Raw genomic sequence first — 7578 nt, 5'->3', positions numbered from 1 at the left:
AAAACCACCATTTCTGATGCCAAACACTTGTTGCAGCTCCATTTAAATAACTGCCATTAAAATTAAAGGAACTTAAAAGTCCTTAACTCAGTGTTATTAATTGCAGCATTAGTTGCAGTATGAAGCTTATTCTGGCGCACATAATAAGCAAAATTGGTCTGACCAGATTAAGAAGAGAACCACAAAGTTATGAATGTCTCAATAATTAGACATTGTTAACTAGGAAAGCAGAACAGATGTTGGGTGATTGCTGCAATATGCTCCTAATTTCCCACAACTATTTACAGCAGTTCCCTGAGTAACCAATACATACCAGCACATTGATTAAGATTGTATTAACTGTTGTTACGTGTGTACTCTGCCTTCGGAACATAGGAAGTTGCCTTATGCTGAGTCCTGCTGAGTCTCTTTCAACCCTACCTGGAGATGCTGAGGTTTGAACCAGGGACCATCTAAGGCAGAAGCTCTTCCACCAAGCTCTGGCCCTTCCATCTCAGTCCATAGCCTTCAGAGCAGCTTATGCTCACAACCATGAGTTATTACTTGCAAGACTCTCGTTCTGAGTTTTAAAATGTATCTTCTTCATTTTTGTTTACTGTCTTCTGGCATCTTCTGCATGTCTACAAGGGCAAAACCAATCATAATTCCTAAACAGTATAGAAATTGCAATACCCATTTGATTTATTTCCCCTCTGCTTTCATCAACTCTTCTGCACATCTCGTAAATAAGGTCCCAAATAATGTCCTAAATAATGTCTCACTCAGGGATGCTCATATGCCACAATATTTATCAACATGTATACATGAAATATATGTTTGGTTCAAAATAATGGTACTTTGATCATTTATTTATGTTAAGAGGTGGTCGTTACACCCAAGCGTAGCATCTGCTGTTTCATTTACGGCACAGAAACAGAGTGATTACTGTATTATGAGGTAACCGCACTCGGGGGTATTACAAAACATGAAATACAACTGAGTTGAGGAACTTCTCCTAATTTTCCAGGCCTGTGATTATCTCATAGGAGCTCACAGCTTGCAGTTACCAGATGTTTCACAATATCAGTGGCTCTGGAGTTGCTTCCGTGTTATAACAAGAAGATTTTACAGCACAGACGAAGGCTGGCATTTTCTCTGCTGGAAGAAGACAAAATTGGCAATTTAGAACAGCGGTTTTAGCTGAGCAGTTTGGTTAACATCAATTAATCTAATTTATTAAAACATTAAGGAACCAATCACAACCAAGGCCTACCATAGTTCTTATATGTGCCATGTATACCTGTGGGTTAATATTCTTTCATTCAAGCTACAGCAGAAAACATATAGGATCTAAGCCTAAAACATATAGATGCCCAACTTCTGTGGGATTATTTGTGTGTGTGGACTTCGCCCTCCAGTTAGTAGCTGATGGGCCAGGTTCTATATTAAAGTGAGGGCTTCACAGCTGTGAAACAGAGTAACTTGGGTGACAGGCGTTACATACAAAATGCAAAAAGCCAAGATAGCATTGCAGTGATTTGGTTTGCGTGTAAAGCTAAGCCAAAGCCTGGCTTAGCATGAACAAGTAAACATGTGGGCTTCTAAAGGGAAAATCACAGCCAGTTTGCTCCTTCTCCATTTCTGCTGCTGTTGCACTGCTGTGAGCTAAGATGTGCTTTGGCTTAGTCAGTGTTATGTCTGAACCCAGGCTCATGGTTTATCTTGTTCCAGACAAGCCAGAAGCAGTTGCCAAGGCTTGTTCTACAGCTAACCACTCATTGGGGAGACAAATGACAAAGCATTGGGTTTGGAGGTAATGCAGAGCCAAACTGTGTCTTAACTCACAGCTGTGTAGCAACAGCAGGACCAGTGGGGACAGCACAGGGGTCATGATCTCCTCTCAAGTAGTTCAGATGTTTCCTCATTTACAGTAGACCATTCTTTGGCTTAGCATTAGGTGCAAAAGGGCTTGCCTCTCACAACTTTAAAAAACCAATTTCTTTATCTCACAAGAGAGCATTTAACCACACCTTAATTAAAACTCAGTTCTAATACTAAACATACATTTGTGGTGATGTATATTGATCTGAGTACTAGTTACATTGTCCACAAATGTCACCCCAGAATGTCCTTCCACAATATGCATCAGCAAGCAACAGGTCTTAAAAATTTATGACAGCACAATCCTAAACATTATATGGGATTACGTTTCATTGTGTTCAGTGAGACTTACCCTCTAGTAAACGAGTTTAGGATTGCAACTAGTAATGGGCTTTAAAGAGAGTCTCTTAACTCGGCAATTTATTTTAAAGCCAGATGTTTATGCACGTCATCAGAATAGAAAGAGATTTTAAAAGGCGTATTTTATTGTGTATAAGGTTCTCGCATCAGGCTGAAAAGCGGTGTAATGGTACAACATAATTTCAAGTAAAAAAGCCCAACCACTTTGTACTGAAGCAACAGTAGATCAGGGGAAGAATAGCTGAGAATGGGTGTGCAAAAATGTGCAAAAGAGTGGGAGGTATGTCTTTTTTCACATAACTCTGCTCTTTCAAAGTGGCAATTTTCACAAGGCAAATTGAACATCATGAAAATTTAGCACAGCACTAAATACATTTAATAGGACTATTCAAGGTTCATAATGCGGTGTGCAAGCTATAGAATTACACAGAAGAATTACCGTGGCAGTATAATTCTGAATACCACATAATTGAGACAAACACCAGGGGAAGGCCCTCTCCTTTGTGACCAGCTTGTGGTCATCCAAAAATTTCTTAGTTGGCTAGTGGGGGTAAGAGAATGCTGGACTACATGGAACTTGATCTGATCTCGTCAGGCCATGCTTGAAAGTTCTGTGTAAGTGCCCACATGAAAACAGCCACACTTTGCTGAGAGTTCAGGGATGTCCTCTGGTCAGTCAACAAATGGATTATTTGTCCATTTGCTCTAATTTGCCATCACAACCACTTATTACTGACCTGCTTTTAAGTAGATATTTTGGACAACCAAGCAATTGTGAGGTACTTTAAATCAAATCCAGGGGCCATTGGGGGTGCCACTGGGATCCCACTTGTTGGCTAAACTATTTCTACAATGGATGATCTCTTATTGAAATAGAAGTAACTGCCCCATGATACTAAATTTGTAAAATGTTACAAATTCTTATTGATTAAAACTCAATCATTAAACAGATTACTGAAAAATCATAATGACTTGAAACCCTTAAATTACATGCAGCTCTGATACCTTAACAAAACCTAAAAAAATTAAAATTAGTGCTAGTGCTGTCTGTTTAGATTATAAATAGGTTTCTTGGCAAGCGTGCATCTAATAAACATAATATATGATGTGTAGGGGGAAAGGAGTATGAAATGAAACAGATGTTCATCTTCAAACAAATACATTCAATACCACATTTGAAGCAAGCATTCATCATTCCTTCACCGAGAAGAATCCCACTGCGGTTAACCACATCTTTAAGAACATAACAGTGATATCTACTTACAAGGCAGCTACATTCATAATGGAAAGGAGTAAAAGATGGAAACAGCTGCAGCTGAGGTTTAGTGGACTTCCACAGATTGAAAAAGGAAATCATGACTCTACTTAGACAGGTTTTATTTGGCTATAATCAGGTTTGGCTGTTCTGCTCCCCAGGGAATACAGTAATTATGGCTCACTAGACTGAAGATAATTACTGCATTCCAAGGGGATTGGCACCTGCTCTCCTCTTTCATGCTGAGTTTAAGAAAAGAAGAATTTACTGCTGGATCCAGGACTGGATGGATCCATAACCTGTCCTGATTGTGTTCTGTGTACATAGTTAAATACTGGTGGTCAAGGATCTGTATGAATGAAACCACTCCTCAGTATGAGCAACTTTTCATTTATTTATTTATCGACCTATCAACTTTTTATCCTGTCATTCTTCCAAGGTGCTGCCTATTGTGTCAGCTCCCCATTTTATCCGCTCAACAACTTAGTCATGAGCGCGATCAGGGCACATACACTCAGTGAACCAATACCTTTTTAATCTACGTACATTTTCCATACATTCCTGCCCGTTCCCTGAGATCTGCTGGAGGAACAGTGCTAACTCATGGCATCTCTTTGGTAGCTGCAAGAAATGGGGCATTTAGCACAACAAGGATCTATATTGTGGAAATTCATTGACTAAGTCAGGTGTTTTCTGTGTTTAGTTTTAGACTACTTGAAAGGAGGGAGACCTTTCTAGGCCAGCAGACTCAGATGCAGAAGACAAGGGCAAGGACACTTAGATCCGTACCCTGCTGTAGCGACTACTGTATCATTTATTTATTTTTATCTTTTAAATATATTGTAAGCTGGTTTGATAACTTCAGTTATTTGCAGAGTATAAAAGTTCCTAAATAAATAGTATTTATTTATTTATTTAAGGAGAAGGGGACGACAGAGGACGAGATGGTTGGACAGTGTTCTCGAAGCTACCAGCATGAGTTTGACCAAACTGCGGGAGGCAGTGGAAGACAGGAGTGCCTGGCATGGTCTGGTCTAGGGGGTCACGAAGAGTCGGACACAACTAAACGACCAAAGAACAACAACAACAACAACTTTCCCATATGACCCAGTTTTGTGTTCTTCTTCACTTTGCCTTTTATGCTTTTTTACTTTTGATTTCGTCATTTCATGATGTTTTTATGTACACTGCTTTGAGAATATATTTTTCTTGATTTCCTGATATAGAACTGTTTGTATAAATAAAGTAATAAAATAAATTCATAACAAGGCCTTCATTTCCTTGTTTCAGTACTTTGTGAAGTGCATGCAACTAAAACAAAACACAACAAATACTGAATTGTTGTTTTTTTAAAATAGTATTTATTCAAATTTTAAAGATTACAAAGAGAAACAATAAAAAACAAAAATAAAGAAAAAATAAAAAAGACACAAGAAATACAAACAAACAATTAAAAAAAACAGATCAAACCTTTACATAGCTTTCTTTCCTTTACTTATTTCCTTGACCTCCTCACACCTCCCTTTTTTGTATTCTAGTTCAGTTAGATGTTTCAGCAAATCCTTTCCAACTTTGTTTTTATCCTAATGATTTATCTTAATATACTGTAATTCTCGTCTTTCACCAATTAATAAATCAATTTTAACCTAATCCTTTATATCATTTCTGCTAAAACCACATTACTTCATTCCAACAACCTTCTAACATTCCTTAATTTTGCAATGTTTCTGTAAATAAACTTTAAATTTTTTCCAATCTTCTTCCACCGACTCTTCACCTTGGTCTCGGATTCTGCCAGAACAAATACTGAATTGTATAATGACATTTTCTGTTGGCTTGAGCACAATAGTTAAGGACAACAGCCAGTCTTTCAGCAGTAACTAGCGACTGTTATTATGAATAATAGTTTTAAAGAAACAGCCTCACCTTCATAATTATGCTTAGGTCTGAAGAAGAACCTGATAATAAGTTGTTATTTTTATGCATTACTGGAGATGTCCAAATCAATGCCAAAGAAATAAACAATGAAGGAAGGAGGCAATGAAAAACCTAGACTGAAGATTTAACTTCAGAATAAATCTGAAATCTGAAAACAATGGTGACCTTGAAACCCAATTGCATTTAGGCAACTGGAAAGGACACATTTGTTTGTTTGTTTGTTTGTTTGTTTGTTTGTTTAGCATGGAAGGGTATGGTTCATCAGTGAATATTTTAGGATTGTCAAGGGAGCTAACAAAGCTGCAACAGGCGGTTAGTAACTATGCTGGGAAGAAAGAGGTACTAAAAGTTGGTTGTTAGTGTTCTGCACAGAACATCAGCTTGTGTACCGCAGAATAGTAATACTGCAGGGCCAGCATAAGTGGGTTCCATCTTACCCACCCAGCTATCCTAATCCTTAAACTACCCTTCCCACCAGCCAGCCATTCCTGCTTTTATTGTAAATTTTACTTACTGGGTGGCGAAGTGGGAGAGGTAGTGGGAGCCAGTGATGAGAAACAAAGGAGGAATCTTCTTGTGGCCATGCAAGGCAGTGAAAGCATTTCATTCAAGGGAACTCCAACAAGCTTTTCCTGTGTCAAACAATTGCAACTTTTCATGGATTTAACAAATTAGAAGCCAGCACTTCAAAAGCCTTCAGAACCTCTAATGATCTTTATGGAATCTGCCTTTCTTTTGTCCCAACTTCTTCCCTTACAATCCTACAGAATGAGGATCATGTTACAAAGATCTCAGTGTGGTTCATTTTCCACTATGACTGTTCCCAAGCCATTCCTGACATGTGCTGATTCTTTTGGGAAGTGATGCATCTCTCTGAGTGATAGGAGGCGTTAGTAGTAGATGGCTGGAAGTAGTCATGTTAAAATGAAACTAAAATGACAGTAAGGCAAATGGAAGGAAGGAAGGAAGGAAGGAAGGAAGGAAGGAAGGAAGGAAGGAAGGAAGGAAGGAAGCCAATAGACCACCACCTTATAAAGGAGCAATATAAAAACAGTGAGTGGAAATAAGAATAAAAATGAAACACATTAGCAAAAGCAATCTCCAAAGGAAATAAGTCTGGGGCCAAAATGATATATCAAAGCAAGACCTAAGTGTATGAGCAGGCTCATGAGGAGACAAGTAATCCTTCCAATGTCCGGGTCTCAGGCCATGACAGATTTAGGTTGAAAATGGCTTGGAGCCACTGCAGTTGACAAAATACAGGCAAAATGCCCAGTCCTGTTTAACAGTTATACTTGGGACTAACTGCACTTTCTTCAAACAAAACCCACATATAGCAAATTTCAGTAGTCTAATCTGGAGGTTCCCATGGTATGGATCATTGCTGGCAGATTATCTCTGTCAAGGTTGAACTACAGCTGGTGCATAAGCCGAAGCAGTCCTCCAGTCTGCATCTCCAGTGACCAAGTTAGATCAGTAAGCACCCCTGGACTGGAGGGGTGCAAACCCATTCAGCACAGGGTTGAGTACCATCATCATTATTTTTCTTAAAAGAATTTCTACCACCATTCGTTTCCAAAAGGAAATATCAAGGCAGTTCTCAGACAAATAAAAGTCAAGAGCAAAATAATAAGAATAACGGCAGTTACAAATATTCAACTATTCATAACAAAAATACATAGCAAAGGAACTACATTAAAGCAACACCACCACCCCAAGCCCATTAACCTAGCCAGTCATGGTGCCTATTGTGGGTTGCTACTGAAAATGGCAACCATGTGCCAAAACTTCCTTTCTCAGTAATATGCATCTCCTGCCAATTCATTTCTTGTTGCAAACTTTTCGTCAGCATAATGGAATCATGGGGGAGAAGCCATGCCGATGGTCTCTGGTACAATTCCTGGCACTTCCAGTTTAAAAGGCCAGGTAGCAGGTGATGGGAAAGACCTCTGCCTGTGAGACCTTGCAGAGTCGCTATCATATTGGTTGACAATGTACAGGGTAGACAATATTGGGCAAATAACATGACCTGGTATAAGGCAACTTCCTATATTCCAGGTTGAGGGTTGTGCCTAATGCCACATTCTATGCTTAGCAGCATTTGTACAGACTTGTGGCTCACAAAACCCTGACTATTGTTCCTACCATCGAATAACATTAAACTG

At 38.9% G+C, this 7578-nt stretch overlaps 1 long non-coding RNA gene across 1 annotated transcript; it reads right to left on the bottom strand.

Annotated features, from left to right (window-relative positions):
* Nucleotides 1-815: 815 nt before the first annotated feature.
* LOC309339943 lies at nt 816-6040 on the bottom strand. Its single transcript, XR_014155685.1, has 2 exons — nt 5928-6040; nt 816-1137 (listed from the first exon to the last, which is right to left on the bottom strand). It is a non-coding gene; the product is annotated as an uncharacterized lncRNA (long non-coding RNA).
* Nucleotides 6041-7578: the final 1538 nt, after the last annotated feature.

The sequence above is a fragment of the Podarcis erhardii genome, assembly GCF_964252035.2.
Source record: "Podarcis erhardii genome assembly, chromosome: 4".
In the NCBI taxonomy this organism is placed as follows: domain Eukaryota; kingdom Metazoa; phylum Chordata; class Lepidosauria; order Squamata; family Lacertidae; genus Podarcis; species Podarcis erhardii.
The sequence above is the reverse complement of the archived record's forward strand: the minus strand, read 5'-3'. Positions and strand labels throughout refer to the sequence as shown.